Source organism: Thalassophryne amazonica, chromosome 12 (genome assembly GCF_902500255.1).
Source record: "Thalassophryne amazonica chromosome 12, fThaAma1.1, whole genome shotgun sequence".
Classification (NCBI taxonomy): domain Eukaryota; kingdom Metazoa; phylum Chordata; class Actinopteri; order Batrachoidiformes; family Batrachoididae; genus Thalassophryne; species Thalassophryne amazonica.
The window spans coordinates 55,338,045-55,351,632 of NC_047114.1; positions in this window are offsets into that span (position 1 = coordinate 55,338,045).

Here is a 13,588-nt window from a genome sequence, read left to right on the forward strand (position 1 = left end):
GTTTAAGTAACTGTGTGGTTGTTTGCTGCTGTGGGGCTCTCAAGTCAATCTTTAGCAATGATTTGCTTTCTGCTTGCAGCTATTGATTTGACTGTCAAATATCAAAGGAACAATATGTATCTACTGTTAGGGACAGAAACTAAAGAAGCTTCATCCTGGACCATAAGTATTTGGACAGTGGCAATTTTTGTAATGTTGCTTCTGTACACCACAACAATGCAGATGAATTGGGAAAATCAAAATTTGCTTGGAGTGTAATCTTTCTGGGATTTTTTCCCACAAGGGGTCAAAAAAAGAAATGCATTAACCATTAAGAAATTGCAGCCATTTATCAGAATCTGAACCCAGAGATGAGTGGACATAAATGTTGGACACAGACACCAGAGTTTGATGTTTAAAAGGCTTTAGTGAATATACTTGCTGAGGTCAGTACACAGATAGGCAGTCCAGAGTTAGCAACAGTATCAAAAGCATCAGGCAAAGGCGAGGTCGAGGAAGCAGGCAGGAAGTTCAAAAACAAGGATTCTGAGGAAGGCTGGAAATGAAGGCAGAAAAGCCCAACAATCTGGTGGGGAACAGATGGACACAGTGGAGTTTAAATGCAGGAAGGTGATGAGCAGACAATGAGGAACACGTGTGACGGAAAGATCCAGAAGGAAACGCCCACCACCATGCAACAGACAAGAGAGGCAGTGACAGAAAACCCAAAGCAAAAAGTAATAGACACGGAAGACACCACACAGAACATAAAAAAAATTACTGCATAAAAAAAAAACACCAGGAGACATCCAAGACCCCAAACCCTGACACCATTTTCATATAAAGTGGCTCCAGATTTAGATAGTATAAGTAAATGGATTTGTTTGTATTATTCATCACTTTTACAGCCATTTTATATCAGATAGGGGATGTTAGATGAACAATTTTCAATTTTTTCAATTTATTTTCATTTATATAGTGCCAAATTGTTGCTTCAGTGCACTTCACACAAGTAAGGTCTAATGTTACTAACCCCCAGAGCAACAGTGGTAAGGAAAAACTCCCTCTGAGGAAGAAACCTCAAACAGACCAGACTCAAAGGGGTGACCCTCTGCTTTGGCCATGCTACACACACAAATTACAGAACAATTCACAAAATGAATATACAGGAAATGCTGGTGGTGCACAGGACAGGAGGGTCTCCAGCACAAATACCACACCCATCTCTGGATGGAGCTGCACCTTAAATAGAGAGAAAAAACAGAATCAGCATCAGAAAGACAAGAAATGCAGTATAATTTGCCAGCATTAAACAACAAGAAAAACAGAGAAATACTAAGGCGATCGCCGGCCATGAGCCCTAAGCTTCACTAAAAGACCCAGAATTTAGGTAAAGTTGAGGCCGCAGCACGGTCCGTTTCCTAATAAAATGAATTAAAAGAGTAAAAAGCGTAAAGCTATACTGTGCCAGTATGCTAACCATGCGAAAGGCAAATAAGTGCATCTTAAGTCTGGACTTGAAAGTCTCCACAGAATCTGGCTGTTTCATTGATGCAGGGAGATCATTCCACAGAACAGGGGCACAATAAGAGAAAGCTCTATGACCCGCAGACTTCTTATTCACCCTGGGGACACAAAGTACTCCTGCAAAGCCCAGACCGGTACATAGGGTTTAATTAGGTAAGCTAGGTAGGGAGGTGCCCGTCCATGAACAATTTATTAGACTAGTAGCAGTACCTTAAAATCTGATCTCACTGGGACAGGAAGCCAGTGAAGGGATGCCAAAATGGGTGTAATGTGGGTGAACTTTCCGCTTCGTGTCAAAAGTCTGGCTACAGCATTTTGAACCAATTGGAGAGCCCTAATGCTGGACTGTGGTAAACCAAAAAATAGAACATTGCAGTAGTCCAATCTAGAGATAGATTGGACTACTACAGGGTCTCAGCATCAGCCATAGACAGGATGGGACGAATCTTCGCTATATTTCGCAGGTGGAAGAAAACAGTCCTCGTAATATTTGTAATGTGGAGGTCAAAGGACAATGTAGGATAAAAATTACCCCAAGGTTCCTCACTTTGTTAGTGTGAAGTATGACATACGAGCCTAGGCTAAGCATTAACTGGTCAAATTGATGCTGATGTCTCACTGAACCAAGAACCATCATTTCAGTCTTATCAGAGTTTAAAAGTAGGACGTTTCTAGACATCCAACTTCTCACTGATGCAAGGCAGTCTTCTAAGGATTTCATGTGAATAGCAGCAGTTATTGGCATGTATAACTGAGTATCATCATCATAGCAGTGAAAGGTAATCCCAAATGCCGCAATACGAGGTCTGTTAGAAAAGTATCGTACCTTTTTTATTTTTTTCAAAAACTATATGGATTTGATTCATGTGTTTTTACGTCAGCCAAGCTTGAACCTTCGTGCGCATGCGTGAGTTTTTCCATGCCTGTCAGTTGCGTCATTCGCCTGTGGGCAGGCTTTGAGTGAGCACTGCTCCACCCCTCTTGTCGTTGTTTCATTGCGAGGAAATGGCTGAATGATTTGGGCTTTTTTTCCCTCAGAATTTTTTCAGAAACTGTTAGAGACAGGCAGCTGGAAGCCATTCGAAAAATTTATCTGGCTTTCGGTGAAAATTTTACTGGCTTCACAGAGAATAAAGAGTGTTACTACAGCTTTAAGGATGGTCCACAATGGCGCACGGCGCACCACGCTCCGAGCCGCCATCGAGAGGCAGAAACCACCATATCATTTCTAAACGGATCGGTGTGTGGAGCCGGGACCGTCGTGTGCAATTTCTCTGGTTATCACAAGAGCTGGACATCAGCCATTTTCCGGCAGATTTCACTTTTAACAAGAGATTTTGTCATGGAAACCCGCGTGGAGGCTTCGCGCGTCACGACCGATTCGCTGATGAAGCAAGACAAAGGAACACCTCTGTTTCGGAGTGACAAGTTGGGATATGCCTATCTTGGCTTTCAGTGCTTACCAGTCGAGTGAGTATAAGAGAAATTGTGGAGAGCTGGGCACTTTTTCACACGTGATGCTCAAAGTCATACTTCTGTAAACTGCGGCCTGGTTTGCACAAACAGAGATGCAGTTTGCTCTGAGAGATCACTGCAGACGACATGAAATATTACGTCGTGTCGGCCCTCAGCAGCTCCTCGGTAGACTGGTCAAGGTTGATCAATCCTGCAAAGCCCCCCTGCTATGAACAAATACATAACCATCAAGGATCACCTCCTCAAAACTTTTGAACTGTCAGATGCAGAAAGGGCCAGCAGGCTCTTCTCTCTGCATGGGCTGGAGGACAGCAAGCCCTCAGAGCTCATGGACAGAAGGCTACAGCTTCTGAGAGGACACCGGCCAGACTTTTTGTGCAGCACCTCCCTTCTCAGGTGCGTGCAGCGCTGACCAACACCATGATCACAGACTGCCGTGCGCTGGTGGAGGATGCCACCAGCGCACGGAGTTGGCAAGGTTCGACCTTACTGGAGGTTCTGAACTGCCCTTAGTCTGACCCATCACCTAGGACCTGTTTGCCTTGGGAGACCCTACAAGGGGCACAAAGCCCCTGACAACATAGCTCCTAGGATCATCTGGGTACGCAAACTCCCCCACCACGATAAGGTGGCAGCTAGAGGGGGAGTGGCAGCTAGAGGGGGAGCAGGGACTCTGTTGCCCTGGAGTTGAGCTGCTGCACCTCCACGTTGAAAGGAATCAGTTGAGGTGGCTCGGGCATCTTTTCCAGATGCCCCCTGGACACCTCGCTGGAGAGGTGTTCCGGGCACATCCCATTGGGAGGAGGCCCGTGGGGAAGACCCAGGACACGCTGGAGGGACTACATCTCTCGGCTGGCTTGGGAACGCCTTGGGGTTCCCCCGGAGGAGCTGGGGGAGGTGTGTGTGTGGATCGGGAGGTCTGGGCGGCTTTGCTTGAGCTGCTGCCCCCGCTACCCGACTCCAGATAAAGTGTTAGAAAATGGATGGATGGATGGATGGATGGACATACCGTTGATTGATCAGCAGATCTATTGTTTTTTGGATATTTGGGGAGATCAGTGTCTTTTTATTAATTAAGTGTTACTTGGTTTGAAAAATACTGAGAAACACTGACTTAGGTGCAGAAGTGAAAGATGCCAGTACAGTTTGCAGGAGGCAGAGGGTCTATTTGAAAGTTCTCATTTCATCTTTTTAACAAAGTCTTCTGTGTTCCTGCAAAGAACTGGTGTCCCTCCAGGGGGACTCATAGCCTCTCATCTGCCTGACAGTGCAGAATCCAGGGATAAGCAACAGCACCATTGACCCTCAGGGCCCACGTAGCACTTCTGCATTCCAGTATTCCAGTCCAGACTGGTGAAGTAACAATAAAATTTCTTTTAGGGTTAATTCATTTTTATAATTTATTTTTATAGATTCTCCAGTCACAGCCACTGACATTTCTAACTGGTTCATCCTTGTCAATTGTTGCAACAAATGCACTCCGCAGTGCAGCTACATTCAGCGGGACTCTGTGGCCAGCACCCTAAATTTGACCAAATGTGACACCAAACTGCAGATCTCCTGCCGAATCCATAGTAGCCTTTTGGAGATTGCCTGCTCCCACATCGGCTGATTGAAGACCATCCAGAATTCCTGCTTGAACCTGGAACATGAAACCAAAACAGAAGACTGTTAGTCCCACAGGGCTTTAGCCCAGGATAACGCCTTGCCCCGGAGCAAGCTAATAAGGTAGGCTATCTTGTGTTGATCTGTTGTATACATAGAGGGTCGCTGAGAAAATACCAATGACCACTGAAGCAAAAAAGACGTACATGTTTTCATTGAACTAGAATAGTGTTCAGGATGACAAATAAGTGGATCCAGGGACAGCTGGAATGGAGCCAGTGTAGCTAGCTTGGAGGTGGAGGGCTGGCGTGGTTGGTGCAGCTGGAGCTAAGCAAGGAGGTAACCGATCAGCTGAGTGTATAGAGCAGATACCTGGGTGGCCAACGCCTGCTATTGTTCGGCTAGTGCTTCCAGTTGCTGCTGTTGTTATCCTAACAAGGTGCCCTGCAAGCTGAGGGCCTTGTGAACCTGATATGCTCCCGCTAAGTCCATGCTGTGGCCAGAAACTCCTATTGTTGTTGTTGTCCATTCAGCTGTTCCCATTTCATTCGGGGTCGCCACAGCAGATACAGCCAGATCCGCATTGGTATTTGGCACAAGTTTTATGTTGGATGTCTTTCCTGACACAACTCTAGTTTTAGCTGGACAAACACACACAATCGCTGGTGTTTCAAAGAGGTCTCCCATCCAAGTACTATCCAGGTCTCGCACTGCTTAGCTTCTGAGATCTAATGGGATCAGGCTTACACAGAGTAGATCGGCTGCGGCCAGAAACTCCTGTAAGACTCAAAATGCAGGGAAGCAGAATGGATAAAAAAGGATAACAATTTATTGTGTACAACCAGAGGAATTTGATAATGTTACAAATGAACATCGAGACGCCGGAGAGAAGAGACGCTGGCTTGCACAGGCTGGTAGTGGAGTCAGTTCCCAGACCAGATGGCAGATAAAGCAGACCCAGGACCAGGAGGCAGCTACGGAGCTTACTGGAGGCAGGATTGCTGGAAAAGAAAAGAGGCAGATGGTCAAAAAAAAAAACCCAGGTTGGAACACGGAGACAAAATAGTGCAAAAAAAAAGCACAAGACAAAGGAAGAATGAATCCAGGTACCACATAGCCAACGTTGAGTTTCTGGCGAGTGTCAAGAGGCAGGACCAAGGTTTAAGTACAGTGACAATGATGAACAGGTGAGTCAAATCAGCTCCACAGTACAGCCACCTGGAACACAGGGAAGGGAGGGGGAGAGAACAGAAACCATAGAACCAAGAACAGGCAGCACAACACATTGAAAGGAAGCAATATTTAAAAGCCATTGTATGTCAACCTTTTTTATCACCTCTATATTACCTGAACTTGAAAAAACAAAGGCCATCTTGCTTTTCACTAATTATTAAGGGTGTAATGATACATGTATTTATATTGAACCATTTCAGTACGGGACGTTCGGTTCGGTACAGGGCTGTGCATGGGTGAGTTTGCCTTGCGTGCGTTTACATTCAGTGATGCCAACTTGACGACTTTCTCGCTAAATCTGGTGACTTTCTAAACCCCCCTTTGAGAAAATAAGTTGTCAAGAATTATTTTCTCAAAAGCAACTAGCGACAAATCTAGCTACTTTTTCTGACATTACTGGAGACTTTTCTGATGTTTAGTGACTGAAAGTCTGTTGTCACTGAGAGGAAGAGGGTCTCCCCCTCCTCCGCTGACCGCTGCAGCCTGTAAAGTGCTGAGCGGAGGGACATCTACAATTCTCCTCACTCGACTCGCTCAGCCTACTGACCTCGTTTGCTGTGCTGCGATTAAATAGTCCCCAGACTTTGAGAAGCCCTGGCCTTGAAATTATTTTATTTTAATAAGTCAATTTGGCCAATTTTAATGGCAAAATAAATAAACAAACCAAGAATCAAGTTTATTTGTGGTTCTAAATATTTTTGCAGGTGGTTTTACTCACTTTTTGCCTCTCCCACAATGTTTTTGTTTTCAAAACTTTATTTAAAAATATATATTAACAAACATTAAATGAACAGTTAATAGAAATTGATAGAAAATAAAATAAATTGTACAAAAGTAAAGAGATTCTTTAACATGAATTCTCTTTTAAAAATTCCTTATAGAGTGTGACAGTTTTGGACAAGTTAATTTTTTTGGCAAAACATATGAAGGTTGAATAAAATTGAACAGGGCTTCATGCTGGAACCGTTGTGCTGTGCTTTACTTGTGGAAAGGTTTTGTTAAAAGCTGTTTAGGAGGAATTTATTTTTTATCATATTTCATACATTTGTTGTTTATTTGAGAACATTTTATTTATCTTATTACCAGGCAGCACTTTGCAATTATCTTATTTTCCTGTTTGTATAATGTTACAATAAATTGTTGGTTTTAAACAATAAGCAAATTTTGGTTTTGCATTTCGTTCCCATACTCAGGGTTGGGTAGGATTACTTTGAAATGTATTACAAAAGTAATCAGATTATAAGTAATCCAAATGTATGTACATACATACATGTAATCCACATGTATTCTTTCAAAGTAATCCTACCCAACCTTGCCCATACTGTACCAAAAATGGCCGAACCGTGACCTCAAAACCGAGGTATGTACCAAAGTCTGATTTTTATGTATCGTTATAATGATAATTAGTAGGGGTGTATACACCCCTACTAATTATATGATGTGTATAATTATCTAGCCATTAATGCTGATTTTGCTGTGTCATGCGGTTCTATATTTTCCAGTTCCACCCATGTAAACTTCATTTGTTCTGTCTGAGTTTTTCCATGAGTATTTTTGTAAATTATAATTGTAAAACAATTTTGGATGAAGGTGCTGTTGGTATCTTTGTGTGTTTTACTGATACAAGATGAATCATTTTCTTTCCAATTACTGATGTAATAGATATAATATCACTGTCATCTTTATTGTGACTGTAAAAATTTGAACTGATTGAGATCGATTTTGGGTCATTTTAAAGAAGATGCGAGTATAAAAAACAAAATTGGAAATAACGTTATGTTTGTGCGAACAGTTAAAAATTTAATCAGATTGAGATAGAAAGGAACCCTTATCCTCAGCAGAAACATAAAACTGCATCCTTTCTATAAAAACTTTATGGAGGGAAAAATAATGAAAATATAGGGACTATTATGTCAGCCCACACACTACAATAAATTGGGGATGAGAGATTTTTATATGAGTTATAGATTTATTTTATTTGCAGGAGTAAAACTTGAAAAGGGAGGAAAAAATAGCCTTCTTTCACCCTCCCACCCACTCATCCAAATGTGTATTACACTTATGTAATAAACTCAGAAAACGCCATTCACGAGCACTTGCGATTCACCTGATTTTGTTAACTTTTGGTAAAGTTAACTGTGAACTCATGAGGTATTTATGCTGTTATTATTAACCATGACAGGATCCTAGTTTTTCCACTCTTCCAAATTCATGACTTGTGTCATGTGTGGGTCTGTTCAGCATAGCGTGTAATTTACTGTTGCTTTTTATGACTACGTTGTAAAAAAGAAAACGAGACAATTGTCTGTTGGATTACTGCCAGCCCAGAAGAGAAAACAGGAATTCTTTCACTCGTGCTTGCTCTGAGTACATGATATTGTCATCTTTATGACTTTTCTCGTCTCTCTCGACAATAAACAAAAGAAATATGAACTTCATTTCCAGAGAATGTGAACTTCAATTTCCCCCAAAGAGATTGTAGAGTGAAAGAGCGAGTGTATGAATATTTCCTTGCTGGAGAAAGTTGTTAAACTGACTGTGAAATGGGTTTCTGAACAAGGCCGATTGTGCGTCAAAGCAGCAGTGGGCAGCGCATCTAAAAGCCACCTACGATCTGAATGACAATCCAGGTGTCAAGGGCCATCCACTCTGCCAAAAACCTGTTTGTCTAGCCAACGCACTCATGCAGAGTGAACACCATCTTGCTCTTTCTCCCTTTTGTCTCTTTTTCAAACACTGTTATAGCTGCAGCTTTTTATATCTCAGCAATGCGTTATCGCTATCTCAACCTTCTCATGCGCTATTTATCCATTTTCTACACCTACGCTTTGTAGAGATGGTCAGATTTTGCAATAATGGTTGAGTGTCAGAACAAGAGATACCTTCAGTGGATACAGCCTGGCTGGCTGAGGGAAATCTGGAGTATCAACCACCCAGTGGCCAATTACCCGTAGGAACTCAGCTTTGCACACAGTATGGGACTGTGTGAACCCAGCGGTAGGAAACAGCAGCGGTAAAGAGTTGACTGCTGGTCATGAAAAAGCAGAGAAAATGAGAGCAATAGAGGAAGGCAGGAGGGGAAAAAATGGACCAGTTAAAGATCAATAAAGTAATCTTTAGTCATAGGCAGTGCACAGACTCGGGATTACACAGTACGGGGCCATTTCATAAAGAGGCCAGCAAAGCAATTATGGGTCTTTGAAGGAACTGGCAGCGAGTTCCCCGTTGTGAAAAATAATAAAAGCTAAAGAGATGAGAAATGCTGATTGTGTGTGTTCATGTGTGAACATGAGAAAGACTATCAAATAATCACTACTTTCTCTCCTGTCCCTTCATGCAGCAAAATAAATTCTTCTGCTTTAGCCTCCTGATGTTCCCTCACATGATGCATAGTTTAGGTTTCCACCTTCATGAAATGTCACAATTTCTAAGCCAAACTGCCTCTAACTAGTTTGTGACAGTCCTTGGCCACTTGACTCAAAACATACCTCACCAACTATATAGTCACAGCACCTGTAGCAATATTGGTACTACATTACTGCAGTGTTGCGAGATGCCACCAAGACCTCAACCAGACATGACAAAATGTAAGCAAGAATCCCCATAAATTGTCTCACCATCAGAATTCTGATTCTGATGGTGAGACAATTTATGGTGAGTCTTGGTGATCCATATTATATGTGAAGAATAGGTGTGGACCAGATCTTGCGACATGTCAATATCTTCTAGAACTATAGCACACATTATTATCACTTACTGAGGCATTGCTGGGCTGGTAGCGTAGATTTACATTTACGCTACCTGGCTATACCCACCCGCAGCTGCCCACAGCAGGCAGGTATCCGGATACCTGCCTGCTGTGCATAAACTGATGACGTCATAGCGCGCGCACGCAGCCCAAGAACTGTCCGCACAGGAAAAGATGAAAAGGTGAGAAGTGTGTGTTGGTCTCATTATGGATATTCCGGATGATTTTCTCATGGATAGTCATTTTGGGCGACGGCATGGATGTTGAGCCTCTGAAAATGCATACCACCCTCCAAAAGCATGTTTTTGTATTATTATGCATTTTTATCATTATGAAATACGGACAATGATTAAGCGAGATGGTGGCAACTGAAGACAAAGACTATATGCGCTCATGTGACCGTAATCTTCCTTTAATAGAAACGAGTCAGGTTTCTCTCTCAGAGCTCGAAAGCATCTGATAAACGTTACTTTCATGTCTGTAGTTGACCATTGGGCAGCGCAGTCTTGTTTGAGGTTGGATGCTAAAGGGTTAAAATATGACACATATGAGGCTATAATTCTACATCCAGGGACAGCCCTCTCTGAGATTTGGGGCAAATTACATGGTAAACAAAGTGAAAATGCAAAGAAAAAGTGACAATGCTGTGGAAAGTGGACATGTGTTGCGGTTTATTTATGACACAGAGCTCAAACATGTGGAGGTGGTTGTGCAGGCAAGAGAACACAGCTACTCTGGTTAGCTCTGTAGGCTAACACTTACTGACACGACCTTCTCCATTTGTCTTGTCTTCCCTTCTCCACTGGGAACTGAAAAAAATGCACTTTACGTGACTGCTTCAGTGATTGCAGCCGGACACCATTTATCCATGTGAAGTTATGCTGTTTTTGTATTGTGCAACGGGAGGCTGTCCCAAGAATTGGTCAAATCCTGCAATATCACACATGGGTTCAAACGAGACTCTGCTACCCTATTGTGATATTGTATATTTGTGTACCTCAGATTCTTGTTTACAGTCCTTGTCCCCATTGTATCATTGTGCTCTTAGATTTATTACTGGCAGGAGCCGCCTGATCCACCACTGTGAACTTTATGCCAAAGCTGGCATGCCCTCTTTGGATGTAAGGCGATGCACACATTGGACGACTTTGCTGTGTATAACGCTCTTATTAGGCTAGTTCCTCTGTACATGTCAGCATTTTTGCGGAGAACTGTAAACTGCTATGCCTTATGTTCAAATGACATTTTGAATTTTATGTTCCCCAAGTCTAAAGGAAACAGGAAAGAATGCCTTCAGTTTTGCTTCCCTTTCTTCCTAGAATGCCCTTCAGTTGGAACTGAAACTGTATGTCCTGGTTTCGCTGACAGCCTTCAATTCATTATTGGAAAGTTGACAAAGAAAATCTCAACACAGTGTGCATTCAGTCTGGATTTTTCTTGCGTTTCCTCATTGTACTGTTGGTGATAACCTTTTTTCACATGGGTGGCGTGCAGCTCAATCAGACATTATAAATTAAAACATTGAATGATTATCACCTTTCACTGGACTGTCTAAGGCTGGGAAAACAGCTGACAGCCATAAAAAATAGAAAGTTTTTTTTAAACCACTGCAGTGACTGAAAAAGTCACATGACTGCTGTCTAGTTCCGAAAACTTTCTCCTCTTTGCACCCAGATCTCCACATGGAGCTTTGTAACTATATATACAAATTAAATACAAATTATGGAAAAAGACAATGTCAAAGGTAAGTCTCCATGAACTTAATGTATCCATTTATACATAAAACATTCCACACGAGGTGCTTTCAACCAGGTGCTGTCAGGCATGTGGCAGTAAAAAAAATTAATAAAATGCATGCACACATGCATGCAAGAAAAATCCAAACTGAATGCACACTGCATAGCAAAGAAAATGATTCATTTAATATTTACCTTTTTTTGTCCTTGCTGCCCTGCAGGATTTTAAACCATGACGGCGTAATGTGTTACCAATGTAATCTTTGTGACTGTGGTTCCAGCTCTCTTCAGGCCATTGACCAGGTCCTCCCATGTAGTTCTGAGCTTTCCTAGAATCATCCTTACCTCAAGAGGTGAGATCTTGCATGGAGCCCCAGACCGAGGAAGACTGACAGTCATCTTGTGTTTCTTCCATCCATCCATCCATCCATCCATCCATCCATCCATCCATCCATCCATCCATCCATCCATCCATCCATCCATCCATCCATCCATCCATCCATCCATTTTCTTCCGCTTTATCCGGAGTCAGGTCGTGGGGGCAGCAGCTCAAGCAAAGCCGCCCAGTCCTCCCGATCCACACACACCTCCCCCAGCTCCTCCGGGGGAACCCCAAGGCATTCCCAAGCCAGCCGAGAGATGTGATCCCTCCAGCGTGTCCTGGGTCTTCCCCGGGGCCTCCTCCCAGTGGGACGTGCCCGGAATACCTCTCCAGTGAGGCGTCCAGGGGGCATCCAGAAAAGATTTTCTTCCATTTTCTAATAATTACGCCACCAGTGCTTGCCTTCTCATCAAGCTGCTTGCCTGTTGTCCTGTAGCCCATCCCAGCCTTGTGCAGGTCTACAATTTTGTCCCCAGTGTCCTTAGACAGGTCTTTGATCTTGGCCGTGGTTGATAGGTTGGAGTGTGATTGAGTGTGTGGACAGGTGTCTTTTATACAGGTAACAAGTTCAAACAGGTGCAATTAATAAAGGTAAAGTGTGCAGACTAAGAGGGCTTCTTAAAGAAAGATTAACAGGTCTGTGAGAGCCAGAATTCTTGCTGGTTGACAGGTGATAAAATACTTATTTCATGCAATAAAATGTAATTTCATTATTTAAAAATCATGCAATGTGATTTTGATTTTGATGCTTTTTTTTTTTTAGATTCTGTCTCTCACAGTTGAAGCGTATCTGTGATAAAAAATTACAGACCTCTCCATTCTTTGTAGGTGGAAAAACTTGCAAAATTGTCAATGGATCAAATACTTATTTTCCTCACTGTATGTATGTATAGATTGCTTATGTGCTTGCATACATGCTATACATGAATACATCCACAAATAGGAGGTGATGGTCTAGTGGTTAAGGTGTTGGGCTTGAGACCAGAAGATCCTTGGTTCAAATCCCAGCCTGACTGGAAAATCACTAAGGGCCCTTGGGCAAGGTCTTTAATCCCCTGTTTCTCCCGGTGTGTAATGAGCAGCTTTTATGGCAGCACCCCAACATTGGGGTGAATATGAGGCATTATTGTCAAGCGCTTTGAACATCTGATGCAGGAGGGAAAGCGCTATAAAAATGTAGTCCATTTACCATTTATCACAAATAGGTATTGGTGTGACCTATGCAAATAAACACACTGAAACCCAAATGTGACATTTGGATGTGGCATTCTGAATCTGCACTGGGATATGAAGAACTGGAGCAACACTTGAATTCACCAGCAGATCTTTACTTGACCAAACACATGGAAGAGGTGTAACACATTTGGTACTCAGCAGCTAGCAAAGAATAACAACTGGAACCTTGCTTATCTCACGAAGGCTACATGATTCATGAAGCTCACACAGAGTCCAGGGTTAGTCTTCTCCGCCGCATCCGTTTGTAATATATTCTGCTTTTGCTTCAGTTAGGAAGTGAGAGTACACATTTGGGTAATTGCATTCTCCTTCTCTTGTCTACTGCCTGCATGGAAAAATTCTCAGAATAAGAAATAGCTTTTAGAAATACGCCCAACACTTGAAGAGAAATCAAATATATGCAACATGATGCAGAGTTATTCAGAATAATTTTTCTGACTATAATAAACTCAAAGTATCATTTAAATTGCTTAAATTCTTTACATATTGCTTATCATTCATTGAGCTTTTATAGTTCATTCATTCATTCATCTTCTACCGCTTAGTCCATTTAAGGGTCGCGGGGGGCTGGAGCCTATCCCAGCAGCCATAGAGCGCGAGGCGGGGTACACCCAGGACAGGACGCCAGTCTGTCGCAGGGCCACAGACAAACAGACACACCCACAC